This window comes from Apis laboriosa, unplaced genomic scaffold, assembly GCF_014066325.1.
Source record: "Apis laboriosa isolate Shangri-la unplaced genomic scaffold, ASM1406632v1 scaffold25_cov139, whole genome shotgun sequence".
Lineage (NCBI taxonomy): Eukaryota > Metazoa > Arthropoda > Insecta > Hymenoptera > Apidae > Apis > Apis laboriosa.
The window spans coordinates 232,512-259,119 of NW_025222552.1; the positions used below are offsets into that span (position 1 = coordinate 232,512).

Consider the following 26,608-nt stretch of genomic DNA (forward strand, 5'->3'; position numbering starts at 1 on the left):
TCGTTCTATTATTTGATTATTAATAACGATTCGCACAATTATTTAATTTATGTTCCAATATTTTTATCATCAATTTTATTAACATTTATGATAAAAATTATTCGTGACAATAATGAATGACAATAATGAACAACAATTCGAAATTTTAATAGCCACCATCAATCCATCAAATTCAGACTTTTAATATCCAATATCTTCTAATACCTTCAACAAATTTCCCAGAAAAGATTCCACGTAATTACGAATCAACATAATTCATCGACAATTTACATCTCCACGTCCACATTCACACTCTCCATATTTCATCCTCCGATCAAATCGCAATTTCTCTTCTCCCAAAAATAGGAAGATATCTTAATAGCGATCGAGTCAAGTAAGAATGATCATCACGTATTTAAATACGACGTACAAAATTCAAGGTCACGCACGATCAAACAATTATTCGTGATATCTGTGATTGACTGCGAGATTAATACGATCCCATCGATCATCAATCACCAACATTCCCCAACCGTTACTCGGAACGGAAGATAGTTCCGGCATCCAAGCAGCGTGAAGTCAGCCACGGAATTGCCTTACCAACCTTGAACTAATAAGTCTCCCTGCAACGACGTCGCGGCGCTCCTAGCAGAGTTTAGCGAGAAAACATTCGAAGGTGGGGAAGATTCTGATCGCTTTATGGACACACCGACTCGGGAGAGTCGTAAAAATGCGGCGATTTCGGTACCAGGTTACGAAATCCTTGGATAGCATAAATCTCTCGGCTTCTTTCGAAGGGAATTAGCGATGTAATTATCGATATTTATTGGAACCGTTCGCCTATAAATCTCTGGCGCTGCTGTTAATTGCCGTTCCGCGGTTCATTAGGATTGACAATTTTTTCTTTTTTCTTTTTTTTTTTTTGCCTTCTTTCTTTTTCTTGTTTTTTTACATCCTTTCTTTTCAAATATTCGATCTACTTATTTGTAGATCTTTTTTTTTGAAAGGTGAAAAAGTATTTTTTTCTTTGTCGATTCTTTTTCATAAAAATTATGAATGTTTCGATTATCATTAAAAAGTCAAAAATTCGAGGTTGATATTTTTTGAATTGCAAGGGAATCAAAGAAAGGGAAAAATTTGTTTTTAGGTATTTAAGATAATTATTTTAACATTTGAAAAAAAAAGAAATGATAAACTTCGAATTTGGATTGTTTTAAATTGCAACAATATTTAAACCCTTAAATTTAAATATGTAAATGGATCATTTATTTTTCAAATAAGTGGGACAGTATTAAAAATTTCAAATTATTGAAATATATTACAAAAAGAAAATAAAAACAAATTCAAGATATAATCTATTTTAATTTACTAATAGTTCTGAAAAATATGATATTTTTCAAAGCATCATAAATAAACATAATTGATTTGAAATAATTATAACGTGTATTCAACTTATAGAGATTTCCAAGTTTTGAAATTACTCTAAAAATTATTCTACATATTAGATGTTCAAGTTAAAATAATTCAATTTTATCAGAATAATCAAAATCAAAATAGTTTTCCACATATATATAGTTTATATTCAATATAACAGATCATGTTGCAGAAAGTACAATTATTAACGTTTGTGTAAGATTTTTTTAAACAAGTTTTACAATTTAGATTAATAATTTACGATATTAATAATATAGATTCGATCGAGGTATTTCATTTATTCATGGAATAAGATTGAAATGTCATACGAAGGATGCGGAGAATGATAATAATTGTTGCTTTTTTATCGCTTCAATTACATCATCTTACCTTGCTCTTTAAATTAGAAATCAATTCAAACTTCTTATTCGCATTTCTTTCAATTGAACTTGTGATTAAAGTAATATTCGTGCAATCTAATCGCTAATATGACGTAGCTGTTACATCTTTTCTTTCTTTATTCTCTACAATTATTTCAACTTGTAGCGAATGCATTCTCAAAATTCTCTCTTCGATATATATTCCATGATAATACGACATAATAATATAACAACATTTAATGATATAGAATAAATTTTCATTAACGATCCATGATGAAAATTTTAAATTAATATAATAATATCAAATAATAACATCTAAACCTGATAAAAGTTATTGAAATAAACACGTTACAACAACGTTATTTTACAAAAATAAACCAAAATATAACAACACATATTTATATAAATTAAATGATATTATTGAACAAATCAAAGATTAAGAAACAATCAGATCAATAAAATCCAGCAAACTCTCCCTTGATAACGATTCCATTGAAATATTATAAAAAAAAGGTAATCAAGAAAATTTTCATTCACATTTTCACCGCCCAAAAAAAAGAAAATCCACCAGTGAATATTCCCTCGAATTAAACAATTTCAACTCACTCGTCGGTTCATTAATTCATCATTCGTCCGGAGCGGCCGTGCCAGCTACCAGAAACTATGGCGAGAAAGTATTCTATCAATCTTGTTACGAGTTTCCGCCGGCGTAGCGCGGCGGCAGTGTTTAAAAGAACGAATTCCAACCGGCCATTAGAGACGCGCGTTCCGTGACGGGCGTCGATTCGGTGATAATTACACAGTCACCGTTGGGGGGGGGGGATGGAGGGAAGGAAGGAAGGAGGCGAGAGGGGGAGGCGAAGGAAAAAAAAAGAAAAAATAAATAAATAAATAAAAAAACGATAGAGGATACGTGATTAATCGACGATCAATTAAATGTCGCGGCCGGAGACGAGCGTCCATTGCGTCACGCGGTGGATGTTAATTGGTTATTAAAAGAGATGGGATCGAGTGTGTCGCGAGTGTGGGTTTCAATCTGATCGAGAAAGTTCGAGTGGGTCGTGAAAAATAATTTTGGAAAAATGAGAGAAATTAACGGGCGGAGGGATCCGCTCGAATTTTTCATTGTCTTTATTTTAAATATTAATTCGGTTATTACCGAATATTACGAATAATTAATAATAATTTTCTAACAATTTTTATTTTTCTCAAATTAATGAATAAATCATGTATAAGGTAATTTTAATTTTTTGTATCTTGATGTAATAATATCAATGTTTTATTGCAAAGATTTTACAATTATACTTTCCATTCATCCAAGATTTTAATGGTTAATTGCAATGATCATTGGTATACAGCGAGCACTGCACGTTGTCATCTTTAGTAACGAAATGATTAACAACAATTCACGCATTGATCGTGCGTTGAATTACTTATCATCTCGATATTTGCATTTCGATCTTAGGCTTTTTTTTTTAACTCTTTCTCGTGTGTGACTTTTCTACAGAAATAATACTTTCAATTTTGTTATTAAATAATTTTATGATTGCGTGAATGAGATATATACGTATTAAAAACTTACTACATATATATACATTCTGAGACAGTAGAGTAATTAATTTTCTTCCTGATTAATTACCCCAAAAAACTCTTTCTCCAAACAATTATTTATTTCCCAATTAATTCACACAATCAACGTTCCACTATGCTTCATACAAAGAGTTATAATTCACGTCATGCACACACACACTTTCACAAGTATCTCGTGACGTAGCACTAAGAAATTTATTAAAAATCCATAGAGTCGATATAAGAACGATAGATCCACAGTAACAAGAATTCCCCAATAAGATTCTCCAACGGAGAGCCCACACCAAAAGTTCGATCTAAAAATATCCTTAGACTTCGATCAGCATCGAATCCGTGCCGCGTGGGCAGTTATACCCTTTGCAATTTCACTTATCCTAAAATTAAACCAATCACGGGGCCGCGATTCTTTTCTTTTTTCCAACACCTTGTTTCTTCTTCTTCTTCTTCTTCGAGAAAGAGAGAGAGAGAGAGAGAAAAAATTGGTGTAGCCATCTCGAACGTCCCTGCCGCCTAAATATTCGTCTCCTCGCCTCTCAGGCTACGTGATTATTTTTACAAATAAGCGGCGCCACGAAAATTTCCACGAGCCGTTCCCTCTAACGGGGCCGAGACCTCGAACGCCTGCCTCGATGGATCATTAGTCCTTTTCAGGAGACAAAAAGGCCCCGCGGAACAAGCGACGGTACAACCGATACGATACGTTGGGAAACACGTCGTTTTATTCGTTGCATGGCGGGCAAGGAAACGCGCGGCACACCTCTTCTCGAGTCGATCATTTTCACCGATCCACGATCGATCCACGGCTGCCGTGCGAGCCGAGGTACGCCGCGCGATAATTACGATAAAACCGGCGCCGGCAAAGCGGAGTTAATTATTCAGTGGCGTGCGTGTGCCCACGTCAACTGTGTCCCACAAAGGGAAATGCCTCGAGGCGGTGTGCCCTTCGATCCTCGATTTCGATGGAAGAGTTACTTACTTTTCAGACTTTCACTTCTTTCCAATTGGGATTTTGGATTTAGGATTTTTTTTTTTTTTTTTTTTTTTTCTAATATTTGATGTCGAAGTGATTTTTGGAATGGAAAGAAGAAAAAGAAAGAAATTATCGGTGGAGGTATATGTTTCGTTATATTTTGGTAAGGATCGAGGATGGAAGAATGAGTTTTGAGTTTTGCGTTTATTAATTTGGATTTTTGATTGACACTGAGATATTGTAATTTTTTTTATACGAATTTGTGGAAATTTGTAAATAAGAGAAAAATTATCAAGGGGAATTTATTGTTTCTTGGGATAAGGATTTTTCAAAGAGAAGAAGAATCTTTTCAAATTTTGTGTATTGGAAGTTTTTGGAAAATTATAGTAACGCGAATTATTTTATTATGTTACGTTATATTTAGTTTGGATTTCGAATGAGAAAAGAATCTTTCATTTCTTTTGAATTATTTGTCGAGAGATGAGATTTTAGACTTTTGGCATGCAGCGATGCGTCGATATTTTTAGTAAATATGATTTTGCGATAAAAAAGAAATTATTAATAGAAATTTGGTTATTTTTATAAAAAGCCGTGGAAGAATGTGCCTTTCGAGAATATTTTATTTGTTTTCTCAAATTGTTGAGAGACGAGTTTTTAATGTGTATTTAAATTAGATAAAATATCTTTTGATAAAAAATAAATTATTAATAAAAATTATAAATATGTTAAATAAAATAATTTTGAATTAAAATTTTTATAGAAGACCAATTTCTAAATACTTTCACTTTTTTGAATTGTTAAAAAACTGATATGTGTTTCAGATTTTTGGCATTCTTCCAGATGTAATTTTTTGCATCGATTAAGTGCGTCTTATCAAAATTATTTTCCAATAATAATTTAGAAATAATGTTTTTTCATCATATTCTTAAATATTTTAAAAATATCAATCATCGGATATCTGAAGAAATCTGTTATATTTTTGATTTTTCTAAAAATAGGCTTTATTATCTATTTTTAAAAGATTTATATATTATATATACATATATATGTACATAATTATCATAATCTTCCTCTGGTTTCTATATGTAAATACAATTTTAATAATTCTAATGCGATTAGAAAGATGAATTTAATTAATTAAAATATTTATCTTTCATAAAAAGGGTATTTTATTTTTATATACTCTCATATTACAAATGATATTTTTCTCTAATTATTATTGAAAATATTATTGAAAATAATTAAAATATAAAATGGTGAAAAGTATTTTCATCAATCACTTAAAGACTATCACGCAGAAAAAAAGTTGCAATATTCAAAATTCAAAACGAGATTGTAATTTGAAATTCGTCATCAATATTGACATCCAACAGAATTGGAAAGAAATGTTATCCAAAAGGAATGAGTAATTTCACGAAATCTCACATAATTTCGACAACAATGGCCGATCCAGTGTTTTCACTGTTATTATTTTTGGCATAAACCACGACCGCGTAATAATAGCATATTCGTAGCTTTGCGAATTTATTTGTCCCTGATATTTTTCTTGGTAAAGTTCGCGCAAGTGGGACGCGCGTTTTTCTTTAAACTTCGACGGTGGAATGAAAATAAACGCCACGCTTTTGCGTCTAATTGTTTTCAACGCTTAGCCCAACGCTTCTTCCGCGCCATTTGTCTTTCACACGAGTGTTGAACGTTATAGAAAACTTGGATGCTCGGAATTTGCGGAATTTATGGAATTCGCATTATGCGCTGCAACCACTTTGAGAGTTGCTTCGGTTTATCTTAATTATCCAACACGAAAAAAGGACAACGATTGATAATATCGGATATATCTACTTAGTGTTAAAATCTACACAAATGAATCTGGAAATAGTATCAATATAATTCCACCACTTTCTCTTTACACGTTTTATATTAATATTAAAAGTATAAATTCGCTAATAAAAATGAGAATTTTTAATAGTGCATTTTGCAATCCTGTATTATATGAAGAAACGAAACTTTTTATAATACTTAATAAAATTGAATTAGGGAGAAGAATTTTCTTGAACTTCTTTGAGAACATACAATTATTTTTATTATTAAGAAACAATTTCTTAAGAAACAACATCAAAAAGAAAGTGAATCGCAAGCATGGGAATCCACCAATCTTAAAAATTCACTCCCCTAACTCCCCTAAATCCCCCCCTCCGTACGATCAATCAAACCGCTCCTCCAAAACCCTCCAAATCTCGTTAAAACCTTACATCGGCCTATCTCGCTCTAAAACTCGCGTACCTTACAACAGAACATCTTGTCCACCCTTTGAAAACAATGTCCTGGCCGAGCAAGCCTGTCCTGTCCTTCCCCGTGCGCCAATAAAAAGCCGCGCGACCGACATGTTAGTAGCAACGCTTTTATTACCGCCTTTACGACGCTTTTCGTGGCCCCTCTCTGATCCACCACGCTTGAAAAAAAAAAAAAAAAAAAAAAAAAANNNNAAAAAAAAAAAAAAAAAAAAAAAAAAAAAAAAAGAACGCTTCGTACCGGAATTTCGACCAACCCCTCCCCTCCCCCCTACACCACCCACCCGGGCATATTTTATTTACGATGTCCTGCATTATCATCGGTCGGAACGCGCGCGCCATTGTGGGGTCCTCTACGTGCGCGCGTTATTGCTCGGAGAAAGAGAAAGAGAAGGACAGAGAGAGAGAGAGAGAGAGAGAGAGAGAGAGAGAGAAACACATAGCGAAGAAATTTATGCGTGGGCGAAACGAGCAACCGAACCGCACAAAGTGGACGTATCTCGCCTCGCCTCGAATTAATAAACAGCAACAAATGACCGCCTACGTCCGCCCCTTTCTCCGTCGCCGATTTCATCGTTCTGGTAGTCGATCCGTAAAAGATCCTCCCTCCCCACCTCCTCCCCCTTCTCCACCGCCATCCTCGCGTCTCGCTTCCGCGACTTTGCCTCGGTCTCTCTCTCTCTCTCTCTCTCTTTCACGCTCTCCCTTTCTCTGTCTCTTTAGAGAAGAGAGAGTCGAGACTCGGGTAGAGAGAACCTCCTTTTCCGTCATTCTAGCGCCTTCTTCTCAGTTCTTACCCGATCCTGGACCGCCCGCGGTGACCCTCCGTGTGGAGGCCCCCGAGGCCTCCGTGGATCATTCGCGCGACGATCGTTACCGATCGCTGGATTTGTCGTTACGTTCGCCTTCGGATCTATTTTCGGTGGGATGTTCAGGGGGAAGGGAGGGGGAGGAGGGGGAGAGATTGTGCAGGTTCGAGGATTTGGGAGTCGAGATCGATTCGAGGAAGGATTCGTTATGCAATTCGAGAGAGAGAGAGAGAGAGAGAGAGAGAGTTTCAATTTTTAGGATTTTTCGTTTATTTGGAAATTTATTTGGGAGTGATTGCATAAGTTGTGGAATTTACTAGGAAATTTTGGAATTTGGGAATTGTTTAGGTGCAAATTTAAATTTCACGAAGAGTTAAGTTACGAGAAAGGAATGATTAATAAGTGTTAATTTTTGGTAGCTGGTGGAGAATTTTTTTTCATAATTTGGTATACATATGACTTTGAATAATCAAGATAAGTACGAAACGTTTGAGATTGAACGAATGAATTTATTGTATAAATATCTTTCGCTTCCTTTTGAACAGGAAATAGAACAAGAAACTTTTCAAATCAACGAAGAATGAATAACCCGAATTCGAATATAATTGAAACGAGCATTTGAAATTCTACGATTCCCAACATTAATTAAAATATCTATAATATTAATTGATATATTTTCTCTTCTCCTAAAATTAAATCAATCCTTTTATTCGCAAAAATGTATATATATATATATATATATATACGCGATAATACAATCTTAGGCGTCTCGAAGTCAACGTCAAATACTCAAGAATCTGAAACTTGAGATATAACACCTCTGAACGGCGAAACATTCCACCGATCCCAAATAAAATAACCCGTTCTACATATTCGATAACAGCGAAACGCAAACATCTAGATGAGAGGCATCCCAGGAACGAATTACCTGTTCTACGTCGCGCGTACCTACGTGTCTCGTATCTGACAAATTAATATCCTACTCGCGGAGGAACGCGGCAACGCGGCCTTTATTATCAGAGTCTCGATCGAGCGCCGTCGAATTAATTTCGGTAGCACCTGTATCGATTATAAACCCGTGCTCTTTTTCTCCGTCTGCCCGTTGCCACGCTCGGGGGCAACATTAAAAATAACCGGCCCCTCGCGCAACCAGCCACCCACGTACAACCCGGTCTCACGTTACGATCCCGTATCTCTTTTAACACGGTAGGGATATCGTGCGGAATTTTTCGAATTTTCAACTAGCGACGTCGCTTTTGACGAAAATAACCGCCTCTCCGCCTTTCCTTTCTCTCTCTAACAAGTGGCGCTCAAATCGCCAATTTATTAAAAACATCTCTCTCTCTCCTTCGAGAGAAAAGTTGTACGATCTTAAACAACGAATGGAATCGAGGAAACGAGAGACTTCCTTTAACATATCGATCGGTCAGATTTTCGCGATTTTCCAACAATTTTCGAAAAATTCTTAAACGCTCCTGCCGGTACCAATGGCAGAGGGAGAAAAAATGAAAATACGAAAGGAGATAATTTCCTGGCGGCCAGTCGATCGAGCCATTCCAAACGGAGACGATATATAACGAGATCGGTGCCCGGAGGTTGCTTCCATACCCGCGGAGAAGACGTCGATGGTTATTATGAGCAACACCATGGGGAGACCATGGGTAATATACCCGGCGCGTTGCTGTAGGTCCGCCGCCAGTCTCCTCGCGTATGGTGGACGCTCTCCTAACGGCTGTAAAAAATGATTCTCGCGGCGAAAGACATGCAAATTTATGAACGCTCCCGAGGCCCCTCCCTCTCGGACGCATTGTCGCGCTTAACAATTAATTAACGTCGCTTTAATTGCGCTCTCCACACTCCCCCCTCTCGCCTGTTCGACACAGTTGTTCGCGGCTGTTACCTTTCGGGCCCCACGCAGGAGTGCAACGGCCCCCTCCCCCCCCCCCCCTTTTGTCTTTGCTTCGGCCCAACGAAATTATGCCGATCCGGGCGTGTGTGTGCCGTTGTTCGTCGCATTGTCGCTCCCCTCGTCGTGGTGGCGTAGCCCAAGGTGAACGGTTTTCGGGACCCCCATTGTCTCCCACCGCTTTGTGAACCGGTGGTGTTTGCTGACGCGGCCTATTGTCGGGCTGATTGATAATTGTTTTTTTAATTAGATCCCTTGGGGAGGCTCGCTCGTTTCCGACTGAATCGTTCCGCGTGTCGAATGATGCGCGGAGGAACTTTGGAGTTTTTGGAGGCTGAAAGGATAAATTATGGGGTTTCTTGAGGTATTTGAGAATTATTTAGTAGGCGAAACTAGGTTGTTCGCAACGATATTTAAATTAATGAACAGATAATACTCTTGACAGATAGAGATATACATCTTTTTAAATTTTTAACCAATCTGCGCTCGTGCAGATACGAAAAGCGTATAAAAAGAAGAATATTAAGGGTTTTATTAAAACCCATTATTTTAACGAGTCTTGTATTTCAAGTATTCTTACGTGTAATAAACTATCGACGTAATATCGAAACAAATGACAGTGGTCCAACCTCGCAAAACATAAATACAAAATTATTCGTATCAAAATGTTGTATCACAAAAAAAAAAAAAATCACCAGAGTTTAACAACCAAATTCAGCACACAATCCCATCGTTAAAAATTGGCACACGCCAAAAGTGCTCTAACCAAATTGCACACCATTCTTAATAAAACGACAATCTCGTCATCCAAAAGATTATCCAAGGAAACAACTCGAAGGATGATCGTTCCTCGCCTGCAGCAAGCAAATTTTTTCCCCTCCCGTTATCACGGCCCAGGATCACGCTGGATGATCATCGAGACGCGATCTTTGAGCTTTCGGATCCCACTCGATGGATTCACACCTGCGAGATACGAGCATTAACCGTTCGCTCGTTCGTTCGTTATGTTTTTTTCTTTTTTTTTCTCTATGCCTCTGCGTGCACGTGTGCTCAACGTACGCTCGTATCTTTCTGTTGCAGGGGAACGTAGGGGAACGGAAGGAGCGTAGATGAGTTCTGCTGTCCGCGTCCCCGGTAAGTCGTGAACGTAAGGGAATGTAAAGAGCGTATAAAACGTCTCGCGATACTTATTACGCGGCTGGCATTGTCGTAACCGAGAAGTTCCATTTAACCGAGTCCATGCCTTTATAAACGTCACCCCTGTGACGTTAGATTACCATCCTTTTGGGGTGGTCCTAGGTGTTAATTTTAAATGAGTAATTAATTTGAAATAGGAATAACGTTGTATAATCGAAATTGAAATACGAAGAAGAAAATATATTTCTTTACGTGAATAGAATGGAATTGAATATTGTGATATCGATTTGTTTGTTGAAAATGATACGTAAACGCAGTTCTTTCTTATTTTTTATTTTAAATGACGTTAATTATTAAGTTTTCAAACTTTCTGCACGGATACTCTTCTTTCGATCAATTTAATTATTTGTATAAATCGATATCCTGAAGTTTTTTGAAAAGTAGATTGATAATGATTAGAGAAATAATTGTGATAATAATAGTTTGATAAATATTCTAAGAACAACTTTTAATAAAGCTTGTAGTAATTATTTTATGACTCTTTTCGAGATTGTTTCGATAAGAATGACACGTAGAATTAATGATATTGTTTTTTGGAATGCTGCTAAATGCACTATAGTTACGCGTTTTCTACGCCTACGTATATTATAATGTATCGTGCTAGTAGAAAGGCGGACTTTAAGATATGTGCAAATGAATTTTTATTCGAATAAATTATTTTAAAGACAGGAAATTTACTTTAGGTACTGCGTAAATTTCAAAAAATATATTATAATAACTATTATTTTCTTTGCAAGATGGAAAATTAAATCATTTTTTCTAATTTTTAAGAGAAAACTTTGATAAGCCAATTTTCTAATTTCACAAGAAAATGATTTAAAATTGGATTGTGTTATTCCCTTAACCAAACTTAACCTATAATTAAAATATCTTTTTAATTATTATCGAGTGTAATCAAATTGATTCATTGATTTATTAATCTCGTAAACTTAAAAAAAATTCAATATTCTCAACCTTTCTAATAATTGAACATTATTGATACAACGTTTACAACTATCGTACGAAGATATCACAGATAAAAACAACTAATTCCATTACGTTAAAAATCGTTACAAATTCCGTGACATTCTCCAACCAAAACCTCTCTCAAACCCTCTAACCCAACCAATAAAATTCCTTCGTCAAAAAAGTCTCTCGAACAACCTATAAAACCTATAAAACTCCTCCTCCACTGAAAATCTCAAAAAAAAAAAGACCACCAATAACCCTCGTTCAAAAATCCGTCAAAACTTTAAACTCAGCCAAATCAGACCACATCTTTTCCAAGGGACACGACAAAAACCTGTCGTCCACCCATCAACCGTCCCGTATCGCTGAACCACAAGAAATACAGACGCGATACGGGAGGATGTGGGAGAAAATACCTCAACTCCTCAGCGAGGGACAGGCGGGGAGGGGAGGGAGAGGAGAAGGCAGGACTACCTCTTCTTCCCCATAAATACGGATTTAGTCGCGCGGTTTACGAGCGAAAACGTGTCGCGAGGCTCGCGAGGAGCTGGCCGCGCCTAAATTATTAAAGTCGTAAACGATCGAAATCGTCGTTAAGAGGCGCGCGAAGAAACCCATCCCGTGGCTGCCCCCACGGCCACGATCATTTTTACCCCCTCCCCCTCCTCGCGATTTCATTGTGTTCGGGAACACCGTTTCCCCCGTTTCGTTGTCGCGGACAATAAACGGGCTTACCCCCGTTCCGTGTACACCTCCCCTCTCCTCCCCCTCCCCCCTCCCCCGAGGCAGAGCCTGTTCCCTTACCGACGGAATCGCGTGGAAGCGTTGGTCGGTAGATCAGGCTGGAGGGAAGGTTATTGGCATCGGTAATCTCGAATGGCTCGAGTAATATCGCTCGATGAGTTGTTAACGCGAGGCGTTACGCGAGGTGAAATATATTCGTACGTCGAAAATGCGCCGATTTATCGCCGAGTGGAGGTGGCTTTTGTCATGGTCGAAGAAAGAGGGAGAGAGAGAGAGAGAGTGTTTTGTTGTCGGTTGTTAGTCATTCGTGACGGATGTTATTTGTATGTGTAACGAGGGAAAAATCTGGCATGCGTTGTACGCGGTTTGGGATTGTATTGAGATGTGGATATTTGTTATTATTATGATATTGATATTATTGTGTTTTGTAATGGTTAGAGGCAGTTTTTTTGTTTTTTTTTTTTTGTGCGTGTTTTTCTTTAATGAGAAATTGAAAATGATGAGAGAGAGAGAGTTTGTTTGCGATGGTGTTAAGGTTAGGTTAGGTTTGGAAATAAATTAAACGAAGAAATGGGGTGGCTTTTTATGAATTTTCACGATGATTCAACGATAAAATAGAACAAATCGTAGATATTCGTGTAATGTAACGTTTATGTAGCGTTATAAATTCTGTCTGCTTTGACACAGTAACTCCTTAATATTATGGATACTTTAAAAGCAGAATGCTATTACGTGCAGATTTAGTTCATGGAATATGGAATATGGACGATCTTAAAATTACTATAATTATCTTCTTAGCTTTCGAACGTGATCCACTTTTTTCTTTTATTTATTTATTTCTCTATTTTCGAACGATTAATTTAGAAGGATGAGTAGGAGACGTTTCGATTACAAGGATAAATAATAATCTCTAAAAACTGTGTCTCATATACTTCTATTTAAAGAAAAAACTTTTTCATATTACGTATATAAAAATATAAAACAATTTTCCTTTTTAAAATTAATATTTTAAGATGAAAAAAAGTTTAATAATGCATATTAATTTAATCAAGTAATATTATTGAGTACATGGATAATTTAGATACAATTTATAGATTATAAAACCTCTTTTTAAAATTGCATATTTAATTTTACTTGGAACATGACTTAGCACTTTTTAAATTTATTTGTAACGATTAATTTGTTTTATTATTAAACTTATCATTGTTACGTAAGGAAACGTGTTTTCTAACTTATGACTTGAGAAAATTCACTAGATAATTACACTAATTAATTCAATTGTGCCATCTCCTCCAATTCTATACAAATCGTTCGACAAAACGAATCATATCTTGATGAATTAAAATTTTATATGCAATAATCGATGAAATGAACGAGTGACAAAGATTACGAAAACTTAATAATAACCGATTATTATTCCATTTCTTCTGCATTACACACACCATAATTCTCTATTCCTCTTGACCACTCCCTCTCCGTTCCTCGATGTCTCCTTATTTAATTCATTAATTCGAGCCTCAAGGAAACAAGTGCATCGTTTCTCAGAAATAAATATCCCCTTACAATGTCGCCGTAATGAAAGCAATTTCGTACAATCTTGTACGTAATTCCGTGTAATTTTCTGGCTGTGCGATTTTTCCTTTTCTTTTCTTCTCTCCTTTTTTTTTTTTTTCCTTTTTTTCTTTCTTTCTTTTTTTTTCTTTCTTTCTTTTTTTTCTTCTTCTTCCCCGCCCGTGGAATTTAGAGCACCGTTTATGGAAATTAAGAGGATTAAGGTTGCCACAGTGGAACAGTTAATGATCTCGACAGCTACTCGCGTTTTTTGCACGCCGATAAGATTTTAATCGCGTTGATCCTCCTAGTAGGAAACGAGCAAAACGTTTCGAGCCTCTTCTACTAATTAACATCGTGCCGCGTGTAATTTTCTCGCTCGGCTCGAAATACCGACTGTATCAAAATAGCGGTTAGCACGGTTAATTGATCGATGGAATTCGTGAAAAATCAGGGCAGAGGCGTATGTAAATACAGGTTCGGGGGATAAGCATTTAGCAATAATTCACGAAATTTTCTCCTTGATACGCTTTCTTGAGAAAATGTAAATGCTTCGTTTCTTAAATGTACAGTGTCTTTATTTCAATCAGAAGTTTCAAATTAATATACGTGTATTTTTAAAGGATATAATTTCCAAATAATATAGAATTTAAATAATAATAGAATTATTATAATATAATTAAATAATTAAATTAATATAATAGAATTTTCTAAAAAATATAGTTTTATTTTATATGTACGTAGTAGTAATTTCTTTTCTCTTTAATTTTACTTAAGAGGAGGAAATTCTTCTTATTTTAGAAGAAGAAGAATTGTATATGGTCTATTGATGAAACTTTTTTAAACTGCACAGAATTCTTCTACTCTGACTAATTTAATAATAGACGTATATGTTAGAAAATATGTTAGACTTAGTCTGTAAATAAAATATACGAAATATTATTAAAAAAGTTAATGGAACGAAAATATGAATTTATAATTAAATTATAATTGAATGATATTCTGATATATCTTTTGGTTATAAAATAGTTTTATTTAATTTAGTGAATTGGTTGTCAGAAGAGAAAAAAAAGTAATTTTCTGCACAATATTTTTCGATTATAAATAATCGAATAAGCGATGTCGAGGAAGAATGAGATATTGGAAATGTTATAACCTCCTCCGTGTAGTATTATTAGCCAAACGTAGGTAGCACACTTAATATATTCTGTCTATCTGATCGAAACGCTTTAATTGCGTGGCGATTATCTGCCATTATCGAGTGACTAATGCCAGTTTTGTTGCTTAAAACGCCAATTTACGTAATCAACTTGGAGTCGAGCGTTCATTAGAGACGGAAGTCAATAATGACGTAAAAGGAACGAGCAAATTTAGACAGGACAAGTATAATTATCGTGTTAATGAAGCGTACTCCACTCGATATAGGAAGAGGATCTACAATTTTATAAATAAAATTCAATTATTTCGAGATTTTCAAATTTTCTTCTTCCCATCGATCTTCTCATCGATCGTGAAATAAAAGAAAGTAACACGTTCATCTTCGAATTAATTATTATTCGATTTTAATATTAATATATAAAGAAATATTTCTTATCAGCATTAAATTAAAAATGCAAGCGTATTTATTTAAATGAATATCTTGGCAAACTAAAGAATTTAATTAAAATTCGTATTTTGGATTAAATATTTTATTGTTCTTAAAATGATAATAATAATTGACAGTTTAGTTAGATGCGTTTGTTTTTTGAAGCCGATTGTTAAATACGAGATCAATGTCGGGATTCGATGAAGCACATTGATCACTCATTTGAACGTTTTTATTTCGGATGATCGCGCGAATGACCTGACGAGAAACTAATCTATCATCCCCTCCGATCGATCACGTCAAACGGCGCGGTTTTGAAAGTTTGCACTGAAACTTGGATAAAATGTTCCCTCGTGATAACGATCTTATACAGGAGAAATAAATCATCCGATTAATGTAGTTTAATTGTTGTAAACAAGGTTATATAGAAATCGTGTTTTGCATTAATTGGTAAGTGAAATTTCTTTTTTTCTATAAAATTATTTGCAGAGAAAATTATTGACGTAAAAATTATACTAAAATTTCATCAAACCCAAAAATATTCAATGTTTATTGATATTCGTTGAAAAATCGATCGATATAAATTTTAAAATTATTATTGTTTATATAAGGTAGATTAAAGTGCTGATATTTTATATTAATTTTAATAAACGTTTTTCAAGATGATTGAGAAAACAAGTGAATTAAATTACAAGCGAATGTAGAAAAGAAATGTTTAACGTGTATTAAATTATAGCTTGATATTTATGCTTCGATTTTCTTTTTTTTTTTTTTTCCAAACGCAAAAGAATATATGCAATTATTCAAGAAACAATTGTTCTCATCGTTCTTATCTTATATCGTTAGTGGAATGATTTCTGAAAACGCATGACTGTGATCATATAAGTTATTATCTCTCAACCGGAAAAATCTAATTGTTGTAATTTATTGATCATAATATATTGGAAAAATTTATAACAAAATCTTCGAGATCGGATATTTAGATAAAATCTGCCTACTTATTAAATTCCCCTGTATATTCAATCTTCCTTTTCTTTTTTTTGTTTTTTTTTTTTTCTCTCTTTTTCATCCTTCTCCATGTTTTGCCAATCATTATATATAAATGGTTAAACATTAAATCATATAAACATCTCGTTAATATTCATAATTACCCACGATTATATTCTCATAATTCCTTGAAATTGTTTATTAAAATCCAAGGATAACAATACACGTTCACTCCATATATATATATATATATATATATATATATATATAATTAAACTGTGCACTCGCATACCCGTTGATCGAAAGACAATTTATTCTATTTTTCCCTCCCCCTTTTCTCCCCCACGAATGCACCAGCCACCAGAGGGAATCAATTTATCCCTATCTCTCTTTCTCTCTCTCTCTCTCTCTCTCTCTCTCTCTCTGTCTATCTCTCTCTCTCTCGTTACACCCCTACTTTATATTTACATAAAAAACAAGGAAAGCAAAAATTTCGATCCTGCCCACACAATTATCTTAATAGCGCGAAAATAAAAGCTCGTAATGGCGTCAATTAAAAGACGCAAGGATTTCAAGGAGGACGCGAAATGCGAGGGAATATTCAAAAATCGCGATGGGGAAAAAGTATTGGGGATACGATATTGGAAGAAGAAGTTGATCGGGTATATATTATAATCTTAATGATTATTAAGACAAAATTATCATACAAATTACAGTTATCATGCAAATCGTGGAGAGGAAAGCGGAAATTGAATTTTTATCGTGAACCGCGTTACTGACAAATTAGTTATGGTTTCACGTTTTACGCGCTCGGTATTCGCGCCACGGCTGTCAATGAAATTTTACACGCGTGTAAACAGTGCTCACTGATGAAGTGTATCGAGAGCACTGTTGAGATACGGGTATTCGTGGTATTCGATATTCGGGAATCGGTTGCGAACGAAACGATGGAATTCTTGGTAAAACTTTTAAAATTTTTAATAACTTTGTATGCAAAACGTTATCGACAATTATATTTTATATTTTCTGTGTGTTGATCATTTTGATTGAAATTTTGAAGAAATTATAGAATCGTTCGATTAAATATATATCCGAAAATGTTATCAGTAAAAATAAAATTTTCTTCGAAGAAGTGTATGAGAAGTTCAATGAAGTATTTTAATATACAATTGATCGTTGATGTAAATGTTTGAAAGAATCGATAAAAAATCGAAGGGATTTGAAAAAATAAAATTTTATCCCAAACTAACAAACGAAGAATTAATCAAAATTATTTATTATCAATTATACTATAGATATAGGATAAAGAAGATACCTTAAACTTCTGATTTCTTTTTATCCCTATCAAATTAATTATTGTAGATTATTTCTTCTCTTCACGGATCATTCCCTTAATTGAGAATGATTAAAAGATTGTCTTAATGAGCGAGGTTTAACGAATACGATGAAATCCAGTTTAATTCTATTAGCCAGACAAGTTTACTTAATCTTGCCATTTCTTTGGAACGAAAACTAGTTCAATCATATATAAAATGTCATAAAATCTTGAATTGTGCAAATGAAATTATAAATCGGATACGTTACAAATTTCGAATTTATTAATTGATATATCAAACATATGTATGTACATACACTATCAATCTACTTTAACCTTAATTTTAGAAATTCTTCAAACAGACAATATCGCGGCATATAATTTACAGATTTATAATAGCAAAAGAATTAAAAATACGAAGCATGAATTTTTCTGTCATGTTAAAAGAAAAAAAAAAAATGGAATAATTTAAAGAAGACACAAAAATAGGAAAATAAATATACAAGTGCATATATTTAATATTAGTTAATAGCCGTGTGGCGCTAGTGTCATCTTCAATAATTAATAATCCATCATTTCTAAATTTAAATCCAATACACTAAAAAAAAAAAAAAAGAGAGAGAGAGAAGAAAATAATTAAAATCTTCCCTGCTTGCAAACAACTGTCCGTTGAAAGTATAGATACAAAGCAAGAAGAGTCCGTGGGATCCAATAAAAAGCCGCGGCGCCGATATTAATCATTCATCGGCCGTATCGATCCCTGTGGAAAAGCACAAGTTTATGGATTTCCCCGTGCGAGCCTACACGGGGGTCTCTGCCACGTCTGAGATTAAAACCGTTTCTGGGAACGTTGCGCGGCTGGATTCGCCTTCGAGCCTCCTTGTCACGTATCGAAGATAGGTGGCACGCACTAGGTGGCTGACTACAAAGAAGCGAAATCGATTTGCAATTGAAATCGAGCCGCGCGCTCTACGTGGACGCGGGTCAACCGATCGTTGCACGGAACGATCGTTTCAATAAACCTGGACAGGGCTTCGATAACGGGCCGCGGTATTGTTGTGAAGCAGGAAGAGGAACCTGAAATGGCCGCGATTTTCTTTCGTGAATATTCTGGAAATGATATCGATCCGATTCTTATATCCATAATAGATTATTATTCTTCTTCTTTTTTTTTTTTTTTTTTTTTTTTTTAGGTAAATGATGCTCAGAAAGATCCATGTTTGATTATACAAGAAATGAAAGTTAGGGATTATTTCTTTCGATGAGATTAAAATCAATGGTGTAAGAGTTTTATATTGTTCTTTCTTGATATTTCAATTATGTTTTATTATACCCTTTCATTCTTATTCTTTGTTCTATGAAAATGAAATAATTTGTATTTCATTAATGACTTATTTTTTTTATTATTTGTATTATTAATGACTATATTAAATAGTATAAAAAATGTATATCGTTATATATATATATATCTTGTTAAAACTTTTTTTTCTTCTCACTCTGATCATTTAAATGAATTTATACATTTGCATATTTACTCTTGTTATATTGCGGCTAGAAATACTTAACATCTGTCGTTACATCACTAGAAATGACTGTCATCGTAATTCCAGGAACACATAGGATTCCTGTTTGGATGTATTTAGGTGGTCGAGACTGGGGGGGGGGGCATTAATATTCACGAGAATGTAAATTTCAGTTTTCCGCGTTCGATTATTTGCAAGTGGATAGAAATGCGAAGGAAGAACGAAATTAAACCTAGGATAAAATTGGTCACGTTAAAATTTCCAATGGAAACCTATTGGAATGCGAGGGAAACTCTAATTTCCGTTTAAATCGGTTAAAGGTATCCTTTCAACGAGAGGAGGAGAGATAAAAAAAAAGGGGGGGGGGGGAAAGAAGAGAGAGAAAAAATAGAAACAGAGTTCGTGTAAAGGCTCTCTTTAATTTCTCCTACACGCACTTAGTCTTCGAAAACAGACACGTTGATCCTCGAATTAAGAGACTCGAGGGGTTGGAAAAGTTTGACCCCTTTGGAAGCGTCGAAGAAAAGTCTCTTCACCTTTTTCTCGCCGCGTTTTTTGCACAAATCAACGTGGTTCTTTAATTGCTTTTTGTACCGCTAATTGATCGCCAGACATTTCCACCGTTCCTCGTCGATCCTGAAACAATCGATTCTTGAAATGGAACGTTCGTTGGGAATGATTTGATCGATAATCGATAATTAATTCGTTTCCACGTAATTTTTAAAAGAGTTTTTAAAAGAATTATTTCAATTCTCTTTATACCCTATGGTTTTCCATGTCGATAATAAAATTTTTAAATTAATGTCAATCGATAGAAAATAACGATGATCACAATCAGAAATGGTTAAAAAATTCCATTATAACACAAGTTTGATGTTAATTAAAATTGTATTGATATAATTAATTTTTATTTGAAGTTATAATTGAAGAATTTTGAAATTTATAAGTAGAATTTAGAATTATTTAATGATTAATAGAGAGAAATGAAATACAATTTAAAAAATACAATTATTATCAAATCTAATTGAATATGATGCAAGTTTCAAATTAAACATATGATCCTATTATTTATATAATATATTTATTTTGATTTACATTTTTTTCTATCATTTAATGATTAAAATTAATTCACTTTCATTTTAATCTGAACTATTCCATAGATACCACTTACTGAATATATTTAACATTATAAGTTTTATTTTTCGTTTGTAATGTTTATTATATTATAAAAGATTAAAAACTTGTTATGTTCGATAAAAATAAGGAATAGCATCTATCCTTAATCCAACAAATTTTTCTTAATTCATTGAAAAATTTTGAATATAGAAAAACGTAACTTTATGCAAGTTTAACTTTTTCTCATATTCATCCACCAGTGTTCATTCCTGTGGACTATATTTCAAACAATGAAAAGGAAGATCATCCCTTTAAGGCATCAAACTTTCTAGGGTCCCCTATACATTTTCGATCCCCTTCTTTTCGTCTTCTTTCCCTATATATATATATATATATATATATATATATATGCTTTTCCTCTTCACGCTCTTTTTCTTCCATGACTGATTCGTTCCCTTCAACGATATTTCCCTATCGATTGATCCTCTTCCGTGGTTCTGCTTCACCTCCTTTAAACTATAGTCTTCCTTCTTTTTATAGAATCCTTGCTTTAGTTCGATCAACTTTCTTATTTTTCCCTACTTGTTTAAACATGGATAAGACTTCAATTTTTCCGTTTTACATTTTTCCAATGTTTGTTAATTTTAATACATATTTTTAATAATTGGAATATAAATAAATATATATATATATATATATAAATTTACAAAAATAACAAAGATTTTGAGAATAAATTATTTTCTTATTCATTATTCTAAACCTAATAATCTCTTGTACAATATAAAATAATTAATTAATTATATATTATCTTTCACAATTTCACAATTTCACGTTAAATAACGATAACCAGATTCAATTCAACATTTGAATCGAATGATTCGATCAAACTCCATTTTCTCCATTAGTGTCTAATTCTTCGAAAATCAAAAATCTTTAGAAACTCTTTCCAACCTTCAAACAAAGCAACTCCACTTTCTCGAACAAATTCCTCGATAACCCCGAAAAAAGAAAAATCCATCGTGCATCGCCCAGCATCACCGTTTCACTTTTACCATCTTTTTGGATCTAAACGACCGAGAGGGGGAAAAAAAAAAAAAGAAAAAAGAAAAAAAAAATGACGAGGAGCGCGAGAACGATTACAAAAGCGGGCGGCAGGTGGTGGGGCCCCGATATTTCGTATCCCCATCCATATCGGCAAGAATATCGAGTGTCGACCTTTCCACAACAGGCCCCTGCGAACCGTTCGAACCGATCGGTTCGATCGGGCCCCCATCGTGCCTCCTTTCTTACAATGTTTCTCACGTGATCCACAGACAAAAGCGGACGAATTCCAGCGTGAAAATCCGCTACCACGGTGTCTCGTGACAAAGAAGGCGAGAGAGGCGGCTCTCGAGGAGGCTGGGCAACTCCGCCGTGAAATCAGTTACGAAATCACGGGGCCCCAATTCGATCTCCTTGACACGAGCTCTCTCTCTCTCTCTCTCTCTCTCTCCCTCTCTTACTTTCTCTTTTTCTCGTTGTTGTTACGCTCGCCACCCCTCGCGACGCCTCCCTCCACGGGGTCGATCATTAATTTATAACGAACCGTCTGTTATTATCCTATGGTCACGTGATTACACGCGAGGCGACGTGAAGGTGAGACTGCCATGCGTTGGATTTCGAGTATTAAATTTAACGCGTGGATTATGGAAATAAAATTTTTTTGGGGATAGAGGGGGAGCGACCTATGCTCGAGGAGGAGGAGGAGGATGTTTTTCAAGTTTACTCATTTACTTATTTCTGAATTTCTCTTTTAATTTTAACCTCCTAGGTTTTTATTTTAAAAAATTCATTCTAGAGAAATGTGAAATATTCAAAGTGAAGATATTCTTTATTATGATGTTTGAAATATTTTTGTTTCTGTATTCGTAGAAATTTAAATTTGTTTTGAATGTCGAACGTGGTCCAAAATATTTCCAATACTGAATTTCATCGATTATCCTTGCCAACTTTTCGAATTATATATAATTATGTATTATACAATTATAGTGTTCACACTAATCAAATCAAAATGGTTGGACGATACGATCTTAGCCAAAGTTTGCTGAGAAAAAATTTCATTAATGGAGTTCCAACGATGTTAATTGCCTTCCAATCGAACAATGGCATCGCCGCCATCGATCAACGATCGACTTGTACGCGTCAAATCGGGTGATGAGCCGAAAATTATGAGGAAGGGCGATTAATAACGGATTCGATCGGTGTGCGAACGTGGCCCAGGTCAACGAGACTATCGATTGGCCCTTCGTGGAAGGCAGGGGCCGGTGTAATCCGACTGCCGTCTTGAAATGGAATTATTTCGACATCGGTTTCGATCGTCCACCACCCCCGCTCGTCTGCCTCGATGTCTATTCGAGAAACCTCTCTATACAGGGGCCCTCCATCCGCGTTATCGCGGCGATCGATGGCCAATGTTACATGAATTCTTGGAAAGATGTACAGAATGGTCCACCTATCTTTATCATACGAAACATCTCGCTCATTTTTTTTTTTTTTTTTTTTTGGAAATATTAAGATACGGGGTGAAAGTTGAATGAATGGAGGGGTGGCAATGGTATTGATTCTTTTATAGGCTCGAAGGAGGATTTTTTAAATGGAAGAAGATAAATTTAGAAAAAATTATTCAAAAGAATAAATGAAAAATGATTATCATTGATCTCTTTCGAAACAAAAGTAAATTTTATGACGATTAAGATTTTCGATTTGCACTCAAAATTATATATTTTTCCTTACCTACGTTAATTAAAAATATCTTTTATTATCATAAATTAATTCTATCATAAACTATCTATTTTCAGAAAAAAGAAAATTTAAAACCAATCTTCCATCCATGAAAAGGAATCGATTCCTTCCCCGTAATTTCGAGTTACAAAGCGCCGACCACAGTGTCCAATTGCAATTACTTAAACATATCGCGTCCAATGTTGGATTTCTGGAATAGAAATTCCTTCCTGGAAAAATGTATCGAAGCTCATGAGTTCAGAAACGAGTGAGACGAGCATAACCGGGTTATACTTAGTTTTTCGACGAACTGGCATATAAACGTACGTACTTGTGTCGTATGTCGATGTTGAATATCATCCAATATAACGTCATATAACATAATTTCATTATCAGATAAATTTAGGAAGAAGTAAGAATCTTGCAATCTCCATTATATAATTTATGATGCAAAAGAGAAGTCTTGCCTTTCTCTATAAAAAAACAATATCAATAAATTAATAAATTAGAAATTAGGAATTAATAAATTAGGAATTATTGAAAAATAATAATAATATTTGACATTTTTCAAATAACTCTTCGTTAGAACGATATTAACGTACGTTCCACTCAATATACCACAAATACATGTAACGAGTTTTAGAGCTAAACCGTGGCGGTTAGATGGGTTAGCAGTCGTCAGAAACGAAACGTTGTGTATCGAACCATAGATAATTAAGTGGTGACCCCTCTGTAATCCTATTATCTCTGCCATCGTTGCCAGGCAGAGAAATCTGATTAATCGACGTTGGACGTTTGAAACACGCGTATCATGGCCGAATTTAGAATATTTCTAATTACTCTCCAATAGTATCAATCTCGAGAAGAGATGAGACGATTTAATCTAAAAATGATCGGCGAGATGACGTATCGAAAGAGGTTTGATAGGATGACTTTTTCTGAAACATTTAAAACGTTCGATCCATGGAGCATAATTTTTCTCGAATAATTGTTTCTGATATAATGTAATAGTGCTCGATAAATATTTAAATGAAAATTGAGTTAGTTTAATCTTTATCAATTTCCAAATTACCAATTCATTGTAATAGATACAATAATAATCGATACGTGTCATACTTCCAGCAAAAATATTCGTCAAATTTCATTCGTGTTATCTTTTTATAATTACAAATCGAAAATAAATATAAATGTGAAATGTATATTTCCATATTCCAAAGATAATAATAATTAACCTTTGATATCGATATTAATATTTAAAAATAAATATAAATCGAAAGTTTATATTTATTCATTCCTTTTTTTTTCTTCGTGACATATTTATTGATTATTGCATGTTTTTATAAAATAAGAAAAAAGGCTACATGAACCCGAATTTATAATCTTTATAATACCCTGTTCGTTTATCTGGACGCTTGCATCATTCGAATAAATTAATTCCGGATAAAAGCAAACGTTGAATCGTTCTCCCATTGCAATTAAAAGATAGCTTCGATTTTACCCATTTCCGACGTCCATTTGCGTTATTTCGAACAGGGATCGTTCGAGCACTTCCATTGTCGACTCGATTCGTTCCTTTCAATAATACATTTCGACGCGTCGCCCCAACTATTAATTCAGCTTGCATGCACGGACTGATCCGAAAACAAATAGTTTAGATGTATATAACGAATAAAAGAAAATCGATATCGAATAATTTCGATTGGAAATCGAGGGCAAAAATTTCACCAATAAAAATTATTATTATTTCAATCACTTTTATATATATATATATTATTATTATTATTCACTTATATTCTCCCTAAAAAAAATAACGAGTAAATAATACAAATCTCCATTTATCTTCCATTTCCTTTATTTACAATGATACCAAGAAGCACCGAAATTCGTTAAATAAAACAACTCCTCTACATCCTCCTCAAGATTAATCGAGGGACCTGTGTTAATTAAGCTCTTTCGCTTAACCACGACGAACACACGTCCTTAAACTGTCCTCCTCCTCCTTCCCCTCGCTCCTTTCTTTTTTTTAAATCACCCTACGTACACCAGTTGGTGACGCGTTCCGAGAAACTGGGTCTGCGTGTAATCCGCGCTCGTCGCGACACCACCGTTTAATTGCAATAATTACGATAATTACAGCGAGCATGCCGTGGCGCAGCCATTCGGTCACCGTTATGTATCCTGTCACGACACGACGATAACAACGATTCAGTATTTGCCGGTATTTTAGTTTCGTGTGATCGAGACCGATCGCGTGGAAAGCGTCGAATTGATAAAAACGGGAAGATAGGATTCCATCGCCGATCCGAGCGGGGCCGGAGGATTTTCATTTGCCCGAAGCTACTCGAGATCGACGTTTAAATTTACAATTTTCCTCTCTTCCTCTTTTTCTGCAGCGTTTAAAATTAATTATTTTAGTTATGGAGTTATGTAGTAGTTGAATTTAAATTTGAAAAATTTCTCCCTCCGATTTTTAAGATTTGTAAAATCTTTTAAAAATCAATTATAAAAATCAACGAAAAGAAAATCCTTTCACGTTTCCTGATAACAGAGAACAGGAGAAAATCGTTCTTCTATCGGAGGAAGGAATAAAGAAATTACAAAATTACGAAATAAGTTCGAGGAATTTCTTCGATTTAAAAAACGAGAGATTTTTACGATCCAATCCGATAACCAATCCGAAAAGTATCGTAATCGTTAATGGGAGGCGCTGATTCGATTTGCATAAAATCAGGCTTCTGAAAGAAATCTGTGAGAGGGCCCGTGAGTACGGGGAGGACCACCATAAAACTCGCCCCATAGAATATTTCGTTCGCACGGTTTCATTTCAATTAACCGTTCCCTCGTCCCATGGGGTATTGGTATCGTCTTGCGCGCGCACACGCGCACAAACGTGTACACACCGTTACGCTCCATTTCGATGTCTCACCGATAATTGCGACGCGAACGAGTTAGCGGCTCCTTAAGGGATGGATTTCGAAACCGGTTTCGCATTATGCGCCATTCTCACCCCGGGGCGTTCTGATGAAAGTTAAGAAACCAGGGTATTTTATTCTCGAACGGCGCGAAGGGGTGGTCAAGGAGACGAGCCGATCGATTTCAATGGCCGCGTTAATATTGGATGACGGTTGATCGCGACATTCCTCGGCCGGCCCTTCTAATTTGAATAAATTAACCAACCCTTTCTTTCCTTCAAAAGGGTGTCGTTCTTTTTTTTTTTCTTGTAATTGGCTCTCTCTCTCTCTCTCTCTCTCGTATTCTCGCGTATCTTTGTCGTTTTTTGATTCTCCTGTCGAGGGGTAGTAGCCACTACCCCTTCGATAAAGTGTAAACGTTTCACGTCGTGAAATTTAGAATTTCGTTTCATTCGGGGAACGATCGATTATTCGCCATATCATTTTGATTTAATACGATACAAACAATAGAATTTTCTTAACATGTATAGAAATAATTCAAATTTTCACAACGTTGAAGTTAAAGAAGAAGAAACTACGGAGGGAGAAATAATAATAATTGATCAATTCACGAATAATATTTCTTGACATTGCAT

General features: G+C 34.8%; 1 protein-coding gene across 4 annotated transcripts in view; it reads left to right on the forward strand.

Moving 5' to 3' along the window:
- LOC122713623 (zinc finger homeobox protein 4) overlaps positions 1-26,608 on the forward strand; it is a 308,595-nt gene that overhangs the window by 89,223 nt on the left and 192,764 nt on the right. For 3 of the 4 annotated variants that reach the window (XM_043934229.1, XM_043934230.1, XM_043934231.1), the window contains one exon: positions 10,416-10,469. The exons of the other annotated variant lie outside the window; for it this stretch is intronic. The gene's annotated coding sequence lies outside the window, so the exon portion shown is untranslated. The remainder of the gene's footprint in view (positions 1-10,415; positions 10,470-26,608) is intronic. 4 annotated transcript variants of the gene reach the window in all.